The sequence below is a fragment of the Lepidochelys kempii genome, chromosome 6 (genome assembly GCF_965140285.1).
Source record: "Lepidochelys kempii isolate rLepKem1 chromosome 6, rLepKem1.hap1, whole genome shotgun sequence".
Lineage (NCBI taxonomy): Eukaryota > Metazoa > Chordata > Testudines > Cheloniidae > Lepidochelys > Lepidochelys kempii.
The window spans coordinates 113,664,466-113,683,084 of record NC_136385.1 but is presented as its reverse complement, the minus strand read 5'-3'; positions in this window follow the sequence as shown (position 1 = coordinate 113,683,084).

The following is an 18,619-nucleotide window of genomic DNA, read 5'->3' as shown; positions in this document are numbered from 1 at the left end:
CAGCAAGAAAGATCAATACAACTCATGGTGATTTCTTAAATAGAGGTGTGATGCTCTTCTGGGCTGTGGCCTGACAAAACACTAAAAAGAGTCTAATGAGTTTGGTAAACCCATGTCTAAAATAGGCATTTCACTTCCAAGGGGGCAAGGATAAAGACTACTTTTAAAGCCACTCAGCTTCACTCAAGTGTTTGTTTCTAGAGTGCCATTCCAAAATAATGTTTACAGTTTTGTTGTAGCTGTGTCAGCCACAGAGACAAGGTAAATGAGGTAATATCTTTTAGTGGACCAGCTTCTGCTGGTGAAAGAGACAAGCTTTCGAGCTTATACAGAGGTCTTCTCCGTGTCATTCCAAAATAATGTTAGCATTTGAATAGTTCCAACTAGGCTTTGAAGTTAACTTCTCATTAAGAACAGAGTTCACTCCATGGCCATTGCTGTTATCTAGCTAGTCACAGTTTTCTGCAGTGCTGAGATAAAGGTGGTGGAAGATGTAAAAAACCATGTGTTTGTGTCATAAAGGCAGTGGTGGATTAATACATGGGCCCATGGGGCCCCGGACAATTTGGGGGACATAGCAGGAGCACTGGAACCTGGGTAGAAGTGTGGGGGGGACATATGCCAGAACTGTGGCCCTGCCCCCTGCTCCTCCTCTTCCCACTTAGGCCCCCCAGCCAGGCCAGAGGTCAGAGCCGGCCCCTGGTAAGAGCCTCCCAGGGAGCCTGGGTTGCTGTGAGGAGCCCTGGACTCTCCACTTGCCCTTGGCAGGGGGTGGGGAGGCCCAAGAGCAGCCACCGGCCCGTGTCCCTGCCCCCGGGGTGCGCCACCCAGGCCAGGTGGAGGGCCCAGAGCTCCCCAGTAGGGTTGCCAACTGTCTAATCGCATAAACCTAAACACCCTAGCCCTGCCCTACCCCTTTCCTGAGGCCCCACCCCTTCTCCAAGGCCCCACCCTCGCTCACTCCATCCCCCCATCCTCTGTTGCTCATTCTCCCCCACCCTCACTCACTTTCACCAGGCTGGGGCAGAGGATTGGAATGCGGGAGGGGGTGCAGGCTCTGGGTTGGGGGGTTAAGTTATCTCAATAATGTATTAGTTAGCTAATGTTACTCTCAATATGATAATTTTATTTCAAAGCGATTTTACATTTCTACATGTTTACCCATTATTTTGAGTATTAGTTTGCTAGCTACAGAGCAACAACAATGAATAGCTTTAAACTTTAAACCTTCATACTTAAATACTTAATTATAATTAAATGTTATGTTTTTACCGTAAAGCTGGGTCACCTGCAGAATGTTGTGGCTCTTGGCTTCCTTTCTTTTAAATCTGTATTTCAGCTGGCCTCTTGCTTCTCTAAGCAACTCGGGGTTCTTTTTTAAGAACTCATGAAAGTCTGCACAGGATATTGACGTTCAGTTGCACCTGCAGCTCTGCTTTCACGTTGCTATCACTCAGTCTGTTTCTGTCCTTGTTCCACAATTGTGCCATCAAACTCTCTCGCAGTAGGCATTGGATACAGGAATGGACAGTGCAAAAGAGAGCAATTTTAACATTTGGCTGTCACCGCTCTATGGGATTTGTCTGAAAACCTCAACCACTCTCTGATCTGTTTTCTGCCCCTTTGAGACAATCTCTTCTCTTGACTGCTGTAAAACACAGTAGTTATCAAACAGTAAGTCAATGTCAATCTCGATGCAGAGTGCTGTAGCAAGAGTCTCAAAATCGGACCATTTCATTTCGTTGTTGAGTGAGAGCACTGCCATTTCTCCAGGTATTCAGTGCACTATGTCAATGTCTTAACTGCTTCCTCTCTGAATTTTATGTTGTCAGATGGAGAGATGATGCCCAAAATGCCTTGGGCTGATCTTCCATAGCATTTGTCCTCTCTTCTTCTCTTTAGTTGTGCAGAAAGTAAACATAAAGAGGAAGAGACTCATGTTCTTCCTCACTGAATGCGTCCCACACAATCTTGATACATTCTTCTTCCCCCTCTGACAAGAAGTATTCCCTCAATGCTGGTCAGCTTTGTGTACTCATTCAATAGCGGGCAGAAGTGACAGCCACCTTGTTGGTACGTGCCTATGCACATCTTTGTATTCCATTTCAACAAACTCGAAAAATGACATAAGAGACTCTGTCTTCTTGGCTGAGGAGGAAAATGAGCTGTATACTTTGAGAATGAGTGTTTCTACATCAAAACTCAATGCCCTCACATCCCATTTTTGAGGCAGTTGTGGATTACATGACATTTGCATCCCACTTGTATCAGTTGGTCATTAAGCTGTTTGAGTTTCTGATACGCTGACCTGTGTTTCCCAAACTTCAGAGGCATCGTCAGCCACATAAGACGACACATTGTTAATTCTGAGACCATTCTCCTGTAGAATACTGGAGACCCCTGTTGTAATTGCCTCACTTGTCCCGTCATTGTCATTATAAAAATCAAGCAAGCCATGCTTAATTCCCTCTGTCACAAAGAAATAACACATAGTTACCAGAAAGAAAAGGAGTACTAGTGGCACCTTAGAGACTAACCAATTTATTTGAAAAAAGAAAAGGAGTACTTGTGGCACCTTAGAGACTAACCAATTTATTAGAGCATAAGCTTTCGTGAGCTACAGCTCACTTCATCAGATGCATATCGTGGAAACTGCAGCAGACTTTATATATACACAGAGAATATGAACCAATACCTCCTCCCACCCCACTGTCCTGCTGGTAATAGCTTATCTAAAGTGATCATCAGGTGGGCCATTTCCAGCACAAATCCAGGTTTTCTCACCCTCCACCCCCCCACACAAATTCACTCTCCTGCTGGTGATAGCCCATCCAAAGTGACAACTCTTTACACAATGTGCATGACAATCAAGTTGGGCTATTTCCTGCACAAATCCAGGTTTTCTCACATCCCCCCCACCCCCATACACACACAAACTCTGTGTATGGGGGTGGGGAGGATGTGAGAAAACCTGGATTTGTGCAGGAAATAGCCCAACTTGATTGTCATGCACATTGTGTAAAGAGTTGTCACTTTGGATGGGCTATCACCAGCAGGAGAGTGAATTTGTGTGTGGGGGGGTGGAGGGTGAGAAAACCTGGATTTGTGCTGGAAATGGCCCACCTGATGATCACTTTAGATAAGCTATTACCAGCAGGACAGTGGGGTGGGAGGAGGTATTGGTTCATATTCTCTGTGTATATATAAAGTCTGCTGCAGTTTCCACGATATGCATCTGATGAAGTGAGCTGTAGCTCACGAAAGCTTATGCTCAAATAAATTGGTTAGTCTCTAAGGTGCCACAAGTACTCCTTTTCTTTTTGCGAATACAGACTAACACGGCTGTTACTCTGAAACCAATTTATTTGAGCATAAGCTTTCGTGAGCTACAGCTCACTTCATCAGATGCATTCAGTGGAAAATACAGTGAGAATGTCTTATTTCCCTTGTTGGATCCAACTGAAAAAATATGTGCACCATCCAAGTCCTTAAGCAAAAGTTCTTGTGATTTTGGTACCCAAACATGGTCTGTTATGCTGGTTGCTTTCATCTGTCCACAAGACATTTTTCTCACAATTTCAGAATCAAGTAAAAATCTTGGAAGCATTTTGTTTGCACAGTCTTGGCTTGCATAACTTAAATGGTGCGAAATACTGTGGTAAACTTACCCCACTTCAGCCATGGTCAGCAGATTTTCTTGGGATGAACCTCTTTGGGTAAAAAAACCCCATTGATTTGTGGTGTTCTTTTCTGTTGTTTCTCTGATTCCTTGTGTTTTGTGTTCTCTGCATGGCTGGTTAACGCTCGTCTTCCCTCGTATTTCACCAAAACCCCTTGATGACATAGAATGCATTCTGCTGTAACCGTGTTGATTTTGCGAAGCCAGTTTTTGAATGCATTTTCTTTGCACCATTCGTCATTAAAACAGCAAAAATACTTTTTCTTTTCCACTGTGCCACTGTTCGAATGCCCCTCTTCACCGTCATTGTTCATGTTTTGAGTTTTTATTTTGAACTGTTAGCTAAATGATCTGACTGCCTGTTCTCTGCTTACTGTACAGTAACTCATCTATGGAAAAAACCAAGACCTGTACATGTCCTATTTCTTCTCTTTCTCCAAGTTATACCAACCTGAGTAGTCTGCTTGCAGGGAAGAAAGGCTAATATAGGAGGAACTGGTTAAGCAGACATTGATTTGATGGGAAAATTGTGAAAAGCTAAAGCGCTTTCAATATTTCATCACCTGATAATTAAGTACATCCACTCACCAACACAATTTCACAAAAACTGCCTGATAATATAATCCTCTGCTAACTTTTAATGGATCCTTTGGTAGAATACTGGGGGACCAAAGAATCTCTTTGCAAGCAAAAATATAGAGAGAAGGTCTGGAAGGCAACATGCATACATAGAAGCCAGGATGCAGCAGAGGGAGCAGGGTCCTGTGGAGAGAGGTGTGTGGGGGCCCAAAAGTTCTTTGCGCCCAGGGCCCCAATAAATCTTAATCCACCTCTGCATAAGGATTTTTGCTTCTTGTATGATACATAGAGAAGATCGGAACTTTCTGTTACATTTTTTTCTGCTTATTTTTTCACCTTAGAAATATCCGGGGCTCAAGTCTGGACTTTCTTTGTTTAGCGGGATGTCTTCTTGAAGGGCTCCTCTGTATACTGAGAAGTTTCTCAGCTTGGAAAAGAGACAACTAAGGGGGGATATGGTAGAGGTCTATAAAATCATGACTGGTGTGGAGAAAGTAAATAAGAAAGTGTTATTTACTCCTTCGCATAACACAAGAACTAGGGGCCACCAAATGCAATTAATAGGCAGCAGGTTTAAAACAAACAAAAGGAAATATTTCTTCACACAACGTACAGTCCACCTGTGGAACTCTTTACCAGAGGATGTTGTGAAGGCCAAGACTATAACAGAGTTAAAAAAAGAACTAGATAAATTCATGGAGGATAGTAGGTCCATCAATGGCTATTAGCCAGGATGGGCAGGGATGGTGTCCCTAGCCTCTGTTGCCAGAAGCTGGGAATGAGCGACAGGGAATGGATCACTTGAGGATTACCTGTTGTGTTCATTCCCTTTGGGGCACCTGGTATTGGTCACTGTCAGAAGACATGATCCTGGGATAGATGGACCTCTGGTCTGACCCAGTATGGCCGGTCTTATGTTCTTATGTTCTCACATCTTAACTGAAGGGGCAAGAATGTTAAATCTTTGGCAATGATCAGTTAACCTTCAGATTATATGAATCAGTGGTAATTACATCTTGAAAAGCAAACCCACAAGGTAACTGCACTAGAATTGTAATTATTAATTAATTGCAATAATAATAAGTACTATAATTAAAGTACCCTTATTATAAAATGTGACCAAAAAGCTCAAAGTATCTCTTAATGAACAAATGACCACAGCCATCTGTAGAACGTATGTGTGACTTTCATATGCAACGATTACCAGCCCAGAGAAGATTTGTGCGTAGTTCTTCAGAAAGGGCTGCAAGGTTTTAAGGAACTGGCTGTTGCCCCAAGCTGTGTTCGACCTTCATGGTAGAGTTGACACTAGTTCAGACACTTAGGGCTCATCTATGCGACAATATTAATCATGGTGGAGTACCTGTTTACAACATAGTTTTGCTATACTACAGTCCAAAAATAGTTATGCCTTGTAGAGCAGACGAGACCTGATCAAGACCTGACAAGGAGAAGAAACAGGAGACAGATATTTTTTGATGCAGGACTTTTAGTTCTATACTGTAGTCCATGGCAGGGGAGAGGAAGATTGTGGATATTTTAAGGTAGATTTCTCAGTATGGCTGTGACCGATTGTCTGTTACTGATTGATTGAAAAGGAAGGTACCTGGGCTTTATAAGGCAAGGAAGAGAGGACAGGAGAATGAGAGTTTCCTGGGAAAAGACAGTCAGGAGTAGCAGGAAAGTGCTGCTGGAGACAGAGAAGCAGCAGGGAAGTGGCTTAAGGTAGGGGAGGAGCTCCTGAGAGGCTGAAGGAAGCAGCTGAGTAGTTGGGGCCAAGCTCCTGAGAGAAGTATTTGGGGAAGCCTTCAGAAGGTAGTGGCCTGAAAGCCCAGAGACCACAGGCCCATGAAGAGGGACTTGGGTAACTACTGTGACTAAGGGGGAAAGAGTGAGGAGCAGCCAGGGAGGGTAGAAATCCTGTATTTAGTTGCGTACTTTTGAAGTCAGAGGTCAGAGGAGAAAGATAGACCTCAAAGAGGAGGGAATGAGACTGGTGTAAAAGGGACTGTGCTCCTTGAAGCTACTGTATATTAATAAGATATATAATAAGATTAATAATAATCCTCAAGAAGATGTGTTGTTATATGACTCAGTCATCAGTGGACTAATTGATCAGCTCCTGGGTGAAGGGAAACTGAGGCAGGGTGCTGCAAAGCCACCTGAGACCAGAAGGCAGCGCTCCAGAATAGGCACACCCATTTACAATGGCCTTGTTGTGTCTTTGCTCTGTACACAACGTTAACAATATGAGAAAGCCCCAGGGACACAGATTCCAAATAACAATGCGTATTAACTCTATACAAATATACAGGGCCTAACTACACAGAAATACTGTTGCTCTAGCAGGGTTCTGGTGGTTACTGCACTAGGAAGACAGGGAGGCCCACTAGCGGGCTCTCAAACTTTTTAAAGGGATACTACCCAATCTACACATTAAAGGCATCTAAAGGTATGTCTACACAGGGATAAAAATCCCACAGCTGGCCCAGGTCAGCTGACTTCGGCTTGAGCTCCGGGGATGAAAAATCACTGAGTAGATGTTTGGGCTCGGGCTTGGGCTGGAGCCTGAGCTCTTGGAGTGGTTTTTCTCTCCCCATCCCCACTCACATGGGTTCGGTCCTGGTTCTTTGTTGTGATGCTGGATTGTCTGGTGGCAAAGGCAGGCCTGGGAGCAGTCCAGAGCAGTTGTCAAGTTTGCATGGGTGGTCGGGTGGCCTGGAGGTCGATCACTTTCAGAGGGAGTCTAGGGCAATGATTGGAGTTCTCCCAGGGGTCAATAGCGGAAAGATCCAATCCACAGGGCCAAGTCAGTTTGGTTAGGGAGGGAGGCAGCAAGGCAACAAGGCAGGGTCAGGCAAAACAGCAGGCTAGCAAGATAGGGTCAGGCAAGGCAGTCTAGGCAGCAACCAGCAGGCAATGGTCTGTCACTCAGACAGCTTCTGCTTCCTGTTGGGGCCTTTATATAGTCCAGGTATCCAATAAGACTGCTGCCTACCCATCCAATCAGGCACCTGGGGTGTGGCTGCTGTGGGTTTGTAGGTCAGATGTCATGATTGAGGGCACGACTGTGGTGCAATGGTTAAGGGTGCACCAAAAGACCTTCCAGATCGGGGTTCAATGCTTGGGTCCTGAGATCTCCCCACCACTTCCTTAGGGGGCTGAAGTTTTGGACTTATCCAGATGGAGTCTATTAAAGGCTCTGACTACTTTGGGAGCACGCATATAATGGGCTGGTGGTTCCCAGGACCACTCTTCCAGCCTGTACCTTTCCCAGTCAATGAGGTTCCATATCTTCCTTCTTCATATCTAGGGCTTTGTCTACACTGCAGTGTAAACCCAGGGTTCAAACTAAGGCTCAAGCCTAATCCCCCTTCTGTCTACACACAAATCATACTAACCCACAACTCAGACCCAGGGTTCAAGCCCTATTGCTTTGCTGTGTAGATGGAGACCCCACTGGCCTCATGCTCTGGGCGTCTGTCAAAGTATTCCACAATCCCACAGGCTGACTTTTGTGTGAACTTACCCTGTGATTCAGTGTTGGAAATTTGGAGAGTCTGGGTGAAGGGGTCATTTGATAGGGTGGAATGTATGCTCATGAACAAATTGGATAGTGGTGATCCTCCAAGGAAGTGATTGCATTTCAGGATGTAGGGAGGTTCCTCTTCAGGTCCCTTAGGATCATTGGCATATTCTCCTTTGCAGGACAAAGCATCTGCCTTACCATTGTGGAAGCCAGGTGATAGTTAAATTAAACCTAGAAAAAAAGAGATCCCAGCAATGCTGTGGTTGCATTAGGGCTTTATCAGAGCACAGGTATTCTAGATTTTTGTGGTCAGTAAACACCTGAACTGGATGTCTAGCTCCTTAATGCCTCCAAGTTCTAAAAGCCGCATTGATGGCAAGTAGCTCCTTGTCCGAAATTTCATAACTGTGCTTGGCACACAGGGATGAACTTCTTGGTCGAGGCCCTGTTTCTGGGACAGCACTGCCCCGAGGGTGACATTGGAAGCACTGGTTTCCAGGAAGAATGGCTGACCTGGGTTGGGATGTACGAGGATGGGCACAGAGGTGAACACTGCCATCAGGTGATTGAAGGGTTTTCACAGCAGAGAGGTTATGGGGGGGGTCAGGATTTCGGACCAATCCCCTATAAAACATTTGTAGAAATTCTCAAACCCAATAAAGGGCTGAATTTCTTAAATGCTTTGTGGTGTTGCTGAATCGCAAACCACTTCCACCTCCCGGGGGTCCATGCAGACCCCTCAGTGAACAGAATTTAGCCTAACAGTTCCATGGTGGATGCAATTCTCTGGCTTAGCATAGAGCCTGTGTTGGCAGAGTCTTTCTAGGACCTTGCACACATTCTGGTTGTGCATAGGCTGGTCTTCAGAGTAGATTACCTGGGTACCAATAGCTCTTTGCTGATATTGTCACTAACATCACAGAAGAGATGCTTATATCTCGCTTGGCCTTCTCTTGCTCTTTTTTCCCAAGGTTCATGTGAATCTACCTTCAACCCCTCTTTCTAAAACTTATCAAAAGTTTGTTGCTTTTGGCAAATTTATGCTATTGTCTCATGAATCTGCTGAATATAAACTCCAATATTGTACATTTTGGTTTGAAGAATGTCAAACAACACCTCTGTCACTTCAGTCATGTTGCTGTAGCGGAAAAGAACATAAGAACGGCCATACTGAGTCAGATCAAAGGTCCATCTAGCCTAATATCCTGCCTTCCAACAGTGGCCAATGCCAGGTGCCCCAGAGGGAATGAATGGAACAGGTAATCAAGTGATCCATTCCCTGTCTCCCATTCCCAGCTTCTGGCAAACAGATGCTAGGGACACCATCCCTGCCCATTGTCCTATCCTCCATGAATTTATCTAGTTCTTTTTTGAACCCTGTTATAGTCCTGGCCTTCACAACATCTTCTGGCAAAGAGTTCCACAGGTTGACTGTGTGTTGTGTGAAGAAGTACTTCCTTTTGTTTGTTTTAAACCTGCTGCCTATTAATTTCATTTGGTGCCACCTAGTTCTTGTGTTATGAGAAGGAGTAAATAACACTTCCTTATTTACTTTCTCCACACCAGTCATGATTTTATAGACCTCAATCATATCCCCCCTTAGTCGTCTCTTTTCCAAGGTGAAAAGTTCCAGTCTTATTAATCTCTCATCATACGGAAGCCGTTCCATACCCCTAATCATTTTGGTTGCCATTTTCTGAACTGTTTCCAATTCCAATATATCTTTCTTGAGATGCGGAAACCACATCTGCATGCAGTATTCAGGATGTGGGCGTACCATGGATTTATATAGAGGCAATATGGTATTTTTTGTCTTATTATCTATCCCTTTCTTAATGATTCCCAACATTCTGTTCCCCTATTTGACTGTCGCTGCACATTGAGTGGATGTTTTCAGAGAACTATCCACAGTGATTCCAAGATCTCTTTTTTGAATGTGTGACAAAGTTCCTCCTCTGCCTTGGTGGGTCCTGTGCTTTTTGGCGGATTTGCTCACCTCAGAGGTTCACGGCAGCCCACAGTTTGGCCGCTTCTGCTAGAGGCTCAAACCTTCCATTCACTGAGCTAATCTCATCACTGGCCAGCATGGGGGAAACGGAGAACTATCTCTGCAGTCTCTGTTGTCTCACCTAGTGGGTTGGGAACAGGCCAGATCCCTTTCCAAATTAGACCTTCCCTTCTGGTGTTGCTCACAGACCCAGTCAACTCCTCCTGTGTCCGATCAGGATTTGGGGGCTTGGGGGGAACCCCGGCCTGCCCTCTACACCGGGTTCCAGCCCAGGGCCCTGTGGATGGCAGCTGTCTACGTCTCCTGTATCAGCTGCGTGACAGCTACAACTCCCTGGGCTACTTCCCCATGGCTTCCCCCCAGCACCTTCTTTATCCTCACTGCAGGATCTTCATCCTGAAGCCTGATCACTCTTGAACTCTTCACTCCTCCAGCAGCACTCCTTCTCACTCCCTGCTCCTTGCACGCCCCCCCACTAACTGATGGAAGGTCTTTTTTAGACTAGGTGTCCTGATTAGTCTGCCTGCCATAATTGATTCTAATATGTTCTTAATTGGCTCCAAGTGTCTTAATTAGCTTGCCTGTCTTAATTGGTTCTAACAGGTTCCTAATTGCCCTAGTGCAGCCCCTGCTCTGGTCACTCAGGGAACAGAAAACTATTCATCCAGTGCCCAGTATATTTGCCTTCTACCAGACTCCTGTACCCCACTGGTCTGGGTCTGTCACAAGTGGTAACAGTTAATTTAGATCCCATTATTTTATATGTATAGTTGGGATTATGTTTTCCAATATGCATTACTTTGCATTTATCAACATTGAATTTAATCTGCCATTTTATTGCCCAGTCACCCAGTTTTGAGAGATCCTTTTGCAGCTCTTCACAGTCTGCCTGGGACTTAACTATCTTGAGTAGTTTTGTATCATCTTCAAATTTTGCCACCTCACTGTTTACCCCTTTTCCCAGATCATTTATGAATATGTTGAATAGGTCCGAGTACAGACCCCTGGTGGACACCACTATTTACTTCTCTCCATTCTGAAAACTGACCATTTATTCCTACCCTTTGTTTCTTAAATTTTAACCAGTTACTGATCCACGAGAGGACCTTCCCTCTTATCCCATGACAGCTTACTTTGTTTAAGAGCCTTTGGTGAGGGACCTTGTCAAAGGCTTTCTGAAAATCTAAGTATACTACATCCACTGGATCTGCCTTGTCCACACGCTTGTGGACCCCCTTAAAGAATTATAGTAGCTTGGTGAGGCATGATTTCCCTTTACAAAATCCATGTTGACTCTTCCCCAACAAATTATGTTCATCTATGTGTCTGACAATTTTGTTTTTTACTATAGTTTCAACCAGTTTGCCCGATACTGAAATCAAGCTTACGGCCTGTAATTGCCAGGATCATCTCTGGAGCCCTTTTTAAAAATTGGCATCACATTAGCTATCCTCCAGTCATTTGGTACAGAAGCTGATTTAAATGATAGGTTACAGACAGTTAGTAGTTCTGCAATTTCACATTTGAGTTCCTTCAGAACTCTTGGAAACACAAACTGAAAATCATCAAGCATGGTCAGAAGACCCTTGGTTGAGGATTTTGTACCACACTTTTGAAGAATTCAGTCAGAGGTTCTACGCTCTGCTTTATGGTTTGTACAAGCCTCGAATGAAAATTCAACCTTGTGATACAAATAGAAGGCAGTCTCCATTTAACTGTATTTTGAAGAAGTTCAGCCCTGGAAACTGAGAGAAAAACGTAGCTGTTCCTTCTAAATTTCTGAAGAAAATCCAGCATTCTCTGATATTGTTTGCTGCAAAACTGAGGACAAGATTTAAAACATGAATGTAGCAATGAACAAAAAGTGCACAGGGGAACCTTTCACAAATACCTTCGGAAGCCCACATACATTGCCTGCCATTACTGCTGCATCATCATATGTCTGAGCTACCATCCTGTCACCAAATTTAAACTTCTGGCACACAGTTTCAAATGCTGGTCAAGGTCAGCTGCAGTTCAATTTTTAGTAACATTAGTAAAATCAACAGTGTTCTGCAACATCACCACTCTTGATCCTGTAACACAGTACAAATGAAAGCTGAGATTTATTGACAGTATCCAAGGTTTCATCAAGTAAAATAGGAACAAATGGTGGTGCCTCAGTTTCTTTGCCAACGGCATTAAGTTGGACCTTACTTACTGCTTCAATTAGGTCATTCTGAATTCTGTTTGATGTTCCAGAAAAACCAGTAGAGGTTTCTAAATGCTGTTTGAGTAAGGGATCAAACTCACAGACTAATTCTAAGGTTTCTACATAATTGCCCTGATTCAGGGAGTCATCCAATTTGTTATGCCCATGAAATATCAGCTTTTGTTCTCTGAGATGACATACAACACGAATTACCAGTCTTTGCAAAATAGCCCAATTCTGACAAACCTTTTCATTGTGTTGTCTCAGAGCAATTCTCTATTGCTCATCTCACTGAAGATGAATGCGAGCATATCCAAATGTTTGTAACTGTTTACAGGCTAGTAAGTGCTGCCGGCTAGTTTTGTAATGTCTGGAGGCATTGTGTAGGTTGTTTAGGTCGTTGTGTCCTGCCTTTTACCACACATTCTTTTCACTGACAAAAAGTAGACAGGGCCAGCAGTATAGCTTGTTTGTTTCCGCAACCACGGATCCATTCCTATTAGTACACCATTTCACTGAAATGCTGGTTCAGCTCTTTTTGTGCTTTTCTCTAAGTACTCCCTAATTGCAGGTTTTGTTTTGACCTTTCATTTCTTATAATTGCTGGTTTTGTTACATAGTCTCTTGTACAAAATGAATTAATGAACAAATTTTGCACTAAACTTCCTATCCTGATGAAGAGTTTGCTCCACTAGCTCTGTTCTATGACGGATGATTCAGTTCTACACTTGACTGCCTTAACTACTTTTTCCAAAGCACAGCCAGTTAGGAAGTGAGCTGCCCACAGAGTGATGTTGCCTAGGCAATGTGATGCAACTTTGAGCACTGCATGCTTTGCCAGCAAAAAAAGAAGACAGCCAATGTGAACAGATCGATTACATGCTGGACTTTCATACTTTTGTAGAATAAAACTTTTTGTGTGTGTGTGAATTCTGGGGCATGCAGTGCATGTGTTGCATATAAAGACATCACACCACTGTGTGGAGATCTCAACTGGCTCAAGGTAGCCATTGCCAAATTGGATTTCTGCCACCCTGGATGCTAGTCTCTGCAGGGCTGGACCTGTCTGACCCATGCACTGATGCCTGGGATTGGGCATCAGTGCATGGTAAAGGTATGCACAAATAAAGATAAAATGCTTTCTAGTAACTAAAACTTAACAAACTAGACTTGGTTCAAGGTAAAATCCTTACCACATTTTCCCAGCAACAGGGCTGACCAAATTTTCACGTCAGAACCCCTCCCATAGTCCAAAGGCTGCTTCCTTTGTCTTCTTAGGTGAAAGAGAGAGAGAACCTGGGGTATTTTTGCCTCTTATTTTTATAGTCCAGTCACCCTTTGAAATCCATTTTCCTGAGGGTTACCCCTTGATAAAGTTCCTTCCCGCTGTGGATGGTGACATGGAGTCTCATGGTAAAAGAGGTTCCAGGTGTTGCTTGCTAAAATGTAGATTCTTCTGTTCCTCCACCCCTTTGTTGACAAAGAATACAACCTGACAGGTGATTGCAACTTTGATGACTCCTTGCTAGAGGTGTCGGCTTGTCCTTTGTCTTTGAGAAACAGGTTTACCCCTTTCCCAGCCTTGTCTGATAAACACATTTCAGTCATAATTTCAGCTTACATTAATAACTTTACATATAATGTTGCTACACACATTTCACCATGATATTATTGACCAGAGAGTATTCAAATGATACCTCACATGGCATATTTTGTACACAGATTATTACAATAGTGTGTAGGGTGTGAATTATTACAATTGTGTATAGGGGGTACATTCGGCCACAGAGTGGTGTATTAAAAGACATGTAATAAATACAAAATCATTTTCACTCTTGTCTTTTCCAAACATTCCTGCAGTACTATAGCTATAGCCAAGAGTTTTGTATTAAACCTGATAAATAGGTAACAGCGTATTTTCCATTACAAACATTTGCTAAATCATAAACACACAGAAAACAGACTTGAGAAAGACCTCTTGGGTCAAATTCTCTGCTGGAGTCAGTGCTGAGAACTCCACTGACATAAATGGAGTTGTACCCATTTATACCAGCAGAGAATTTGACTGTTTAAATCAGATATCTCACTGTCAGGAAGTTTTTCCTAATACTCAAGATAGTTTACCCCATTATTCCTGGTTATATCACTCCATGTCCACCCTAAATAATTCCTCACCGCTCTTGGGAGTTCACACCCTCCTGACATTTGTAGACTGTTATGACATCCCTTCATTTATACATATCCAGTTCTTTGGTTTTGATGAACTCTTAAGGCTTGCCCTGCGCCATTGCTATAAAAGGGGTACTATCAATTTCCTTGTTCTGTGGTAAAATATAATAAGACATTTAGCCAAATTCATAGTGGATTTATATTAGGGATTATTTTGTGTTGTTTCTGTTTGATTTTTATATGAATTACCTCCTTTAACTTTACGTATCATATTGTGCATGTTCACATACACAGTACCTTTCATCCTGAAATGTTTCTAATGATATACATACTAATTCACCATTCAAATGCAGCTACCTCAGGGCATGCACAATACTTTGGGGAAGGGATATTTTGATGAAGGGCAGAGGGACAATACCTCCATGAGAACTTTAGGCGAGATTTTCCAAAGCGCTGTGTGAGCTTAATTCTGCTCTGTATAGGCTTCACTGGGGCAGAGGCAGGCCAATGGTGAGTGCTTTTAAAAATTGCACCCCTAATGCCAAAACTGCATGCCAATAAATGTATCTCCTTAGAAGCAGGAAAGGCAAGACTGACCCTATTGGGATTCACACTTGCCATCTCCTTCAGATAAAAAAATGTTCAATAACAGAATATTGTTTCAAAGTTACTAGAATCAGTATCTTCTAGATACTCTTGATATCCACATTTGTTTCATCATCTCCCGGAGTTGTTAGGCCCCAATCCTATGAACACTTATACACATGCTTTACTTTAAGCACCTGAGTGCTTGAAGTCAATGTGATTACTCACATACAAGCCTATGCATAAATATTTGCAGGATCAGGGCTTTAAAGGTGACCTGCAATGAGGGTAAAATTGGTTTGTGCCTTTTTTCTTCATGCCTACAAGGGCTTGCGTAATATTTTTGAAAGCACCTGCGCATAGGTGCTTCTGAAAAAATTACACATTTTTATTTTGTAGGGCAAGGATGTGTTTTATTTTTCTTTTTACATTAGAAATTCAGATCTTGCTTGCTCTAGATGACAGTGAGACTAGTGAGACAATGACATTAGTAGAAAGAAGGGACTTTTTTAGTCAGACTGTTTAAAACTGTGTTTTTATCTGGTTTTGTTAACACCGATAACTTCAGTTACTAATTACTACTTGGATAACGGATCTTTCAGTTCAAATGTAAGAGTTCTCATGGAACATATTTTGATGCATTCAGCAGGTCCACTAGCAAAATATGACTTGACCAGACTTGATAAGGCCACCCACCCGCTGCTCACTCCTCTCTGCCTCTTCCCCTGAGGCCTGCTCACCTGCCACTCGCACTTCTCTGTGGCGGAGTGAATGGCGGGTCAGGGGGAGGTCTAAGGGATAGAGGCTGAGTGTGAGGGCGGGCCTCAGGTTGAGCAACAGAAAGGGCCACGATCTGGGCACTGGTGGCCCTCCCACTTCTAGGGAGCTTTGCTTCTGGCACTCCAAAAGCAGGGGGCCAGTGTGCCTCCGAAGGGAGGTGACCCGCACTGCGGCAGTTGCCCTCCCGCATGGCCAGTCTCTTTTGGGGAGGCTCAGCCTCCCCAAGCCTCGTAGATATGCCGCCCATGGACATTCTTGATATTTCTAAGGTACAAACACAGGCTACTCCACCCCCCAACCCAAACAGTTAAGAAGTACAGATCCTGAAATAGGGTCATTAGTGTTATTTATACATGCCGTCTCAACCTACTACTCTGTTGTTCACATATTGCTAAATGGGAGATGGATTCTGGGGGCTCCTGCTGAGGGAAAGAGGGTCCCAGTATGGAAAGGTTTGAGAAGCAGTGACTTAGTACATACCATAAAGAAGAGAGGCGGGGAAGTACAATCCCATTTTAAAATAATCCTTTCCTGGTCATCGGGAAAGAATATGGTTAGTTGAATGTGATTCCTTATGCCGTGTTGTCAGCTCTTTACTAGTCACATGATTAGGGTGGAGCCAGTCTGGCTGCGATTCCAGAAACTCCAGCTCTCTCCCAAATTTCTGCTCGGAAAAACCCTCTCTGAGTGGCTGCCTTTCTCACTTGCTCACCTCCTCGGGAAGAGCCATTAATTGGGGCTGCTTCAGGAGACTGGCAGGGCTCTTCCCACCCCAAGCCCTGCAGCCAGTAGCCAGAGGAGTTTTTGTATTGGCTACATTAATCACACATGCACACACATTAGTATGTGCAAATACACACACAGGGAGTAAACAGGGGATGTTCAAAAATCAACAGGCAGATCAAAAACCACAATATAATATATATATTTTTAAATCTAATGTTTTTGGGGCCAATCCAGAGGTGAAAGTAAGCTGGTATGGTACTGTATGCCATATCGGCAAGAGCCGGTTCACCGCACCTTACTGGCAGTGGCCGGAGCCCCGGGCCCTTTAAATTGCCACCAGAGTCCTGCTGCCAGAGCCCCTGGGTAGCAGAGGCGGCTCAGGCGGTGAGTTAAAGGGCCCTTTAAATTACTGCTGGAGCCCCCAGCTGCCGCCGCTACCCCAGAGGCTCCGGCAGTGGGGCTCAGGCAGCGATTTAAAGGGCCCAGGGCTCTGGCTGCTGCTGGGAGCCCCGGGCCCTTTAAATTGCCACTGGAGCCCCGCTGCCGGAGTCCCGGGGTAGTGTGGGAGCCGGGGGCTCCGGCGGTTATTTAAAGGGCCTGGGGCGGTACCAGCGGTCAGAGCCCCAGGCCCTTTAAATCGCCGCCTGAGCCCCGCTACCGCAGCTGGAGCCCCGGGCCCTTTAAATCTTGATTTAAAGGGCCTGGGAATTTAAAGGCCCCGCCTCTTCCGGTCAAGGCCATGCCCCTTCTCAGGACTCCGGCATACCGGTAAGTCCTTTAAATTACTTTCACTCTTGGGCCAATCTCATGAATTTTGGGGGTCTGACTCATGATTTTTGAATGTTTGTGATTGTGAAGATTGCTTATTTCACTGTTGTGTGGGCTGTCTCAAGTCACCAGTATATACCATGGGTGAGCTCTGTGATTGGGAAGGCTCCATGGCGGTGTTCATCTGCCCTGAGGATAACATTTGGGTTTGCATCCCAGGTCTTACAGAATAATATTTAATAATAAAAATGTGATAAATGTTCCTGTGTTTTTGAAGACAACCAGCTTTGAGTATTACAGCTATTGCTGCTATCATAGAGGTCTGCTAAACATCTGAACCATGCAGAATGAAGAGATTCAAAGCCCTTCTCTGTTCAGAATAACACATTTTGGCCCGTCCGGTGAGTTGGTGCAATGGAGTAGCGGGAGGGGTGCCCACCTTCTCCCTTGCCCCAGTGACCCATACCACTGCTTTCTGCATGCAGGGGGAAATAGGCTCTGCAGAACTGCTACTTTCCCCCCATTGGGCAGGTGGTAAGGGATGGGGAAGCCTTGGCTAGGGCCTCTCAACACATCCAGTGGCGCAGTAATGCTGGCATGTTGGGGAGCGTGTGCGGTGATGTGGATAGACTTGTCACAGGGTATATCTGCACTGCAGGTAGACACCTGCAGCTGGCCCATGCCATCTGACTCGGACTCATGGAGCTTTGGCTAAGGGGCTGTTTAAATGGGGTGTACACACTTGGGCTGGGCTGCAGCCTGAGCTCTGGGACCCTCCAGAGCCAGTGGAAAACCACACTGCCCTTGCTTTGGGCTAGACTGTACACTGACAATTTGATCCCTTCCTTAGGAAATGTTTCCAAAGGCTGTTCTGTAATTTAATGCAGGCTGTGGAATGTTTACCTGTTCTCTGTCCATTTACTCCTCATTGTTCTCTCAATATGCAAACAGAGTTGTGTGTACCATAGTAACGCTTCCATTACTGTTGAGAGATCTGTGGAAAATCTGATCAAGGTCGAACTTTAATCTCAGTGCATATTTAGATACACATGGGACTATGACTCTACAGCACAAGAGGGTACCAGCCTACTCACGTTAATGAAAGAAGAGATGTTATAGTTATATACTGCCTACCACAAACTCCTTTGTGTTCTGTATTGCACTGAGTGTGCTGTTACTTCTTAATAAATAACTAACAATGGGCCACATCCTTACCTCTTTACTCAGGACTGATTAAGGTCCTCAGCCTTTTAATAAATAAGTGGGGTTGTGCTCCTAAATCCCTCAGGCATGTTTGCTATGCCTCTATAGATAATTGGGGAGGAACACTCATTTCTTATTATTTATATTGTGATAGTCCCTACGAGCCCCAGATTCCTATTGTGCTAGGCACTGTACAAACACAGAACAGTTTGAATGTTCTCATTAATGACCTATTTTTATTTCTGTCCTCTTCTCTGTGACATTTCTCAGACCCCAGTCATTTGTGCTTCAGTAAAGCAGGGAGCAAGTTGAACTCTGACTTGCATAGTTCAGAGCGATGAGAAAGGCATTTCTAAGCTAGAAGATATTGCAATTCAGAGCAAAGGGGACGGTGCTCTAAAG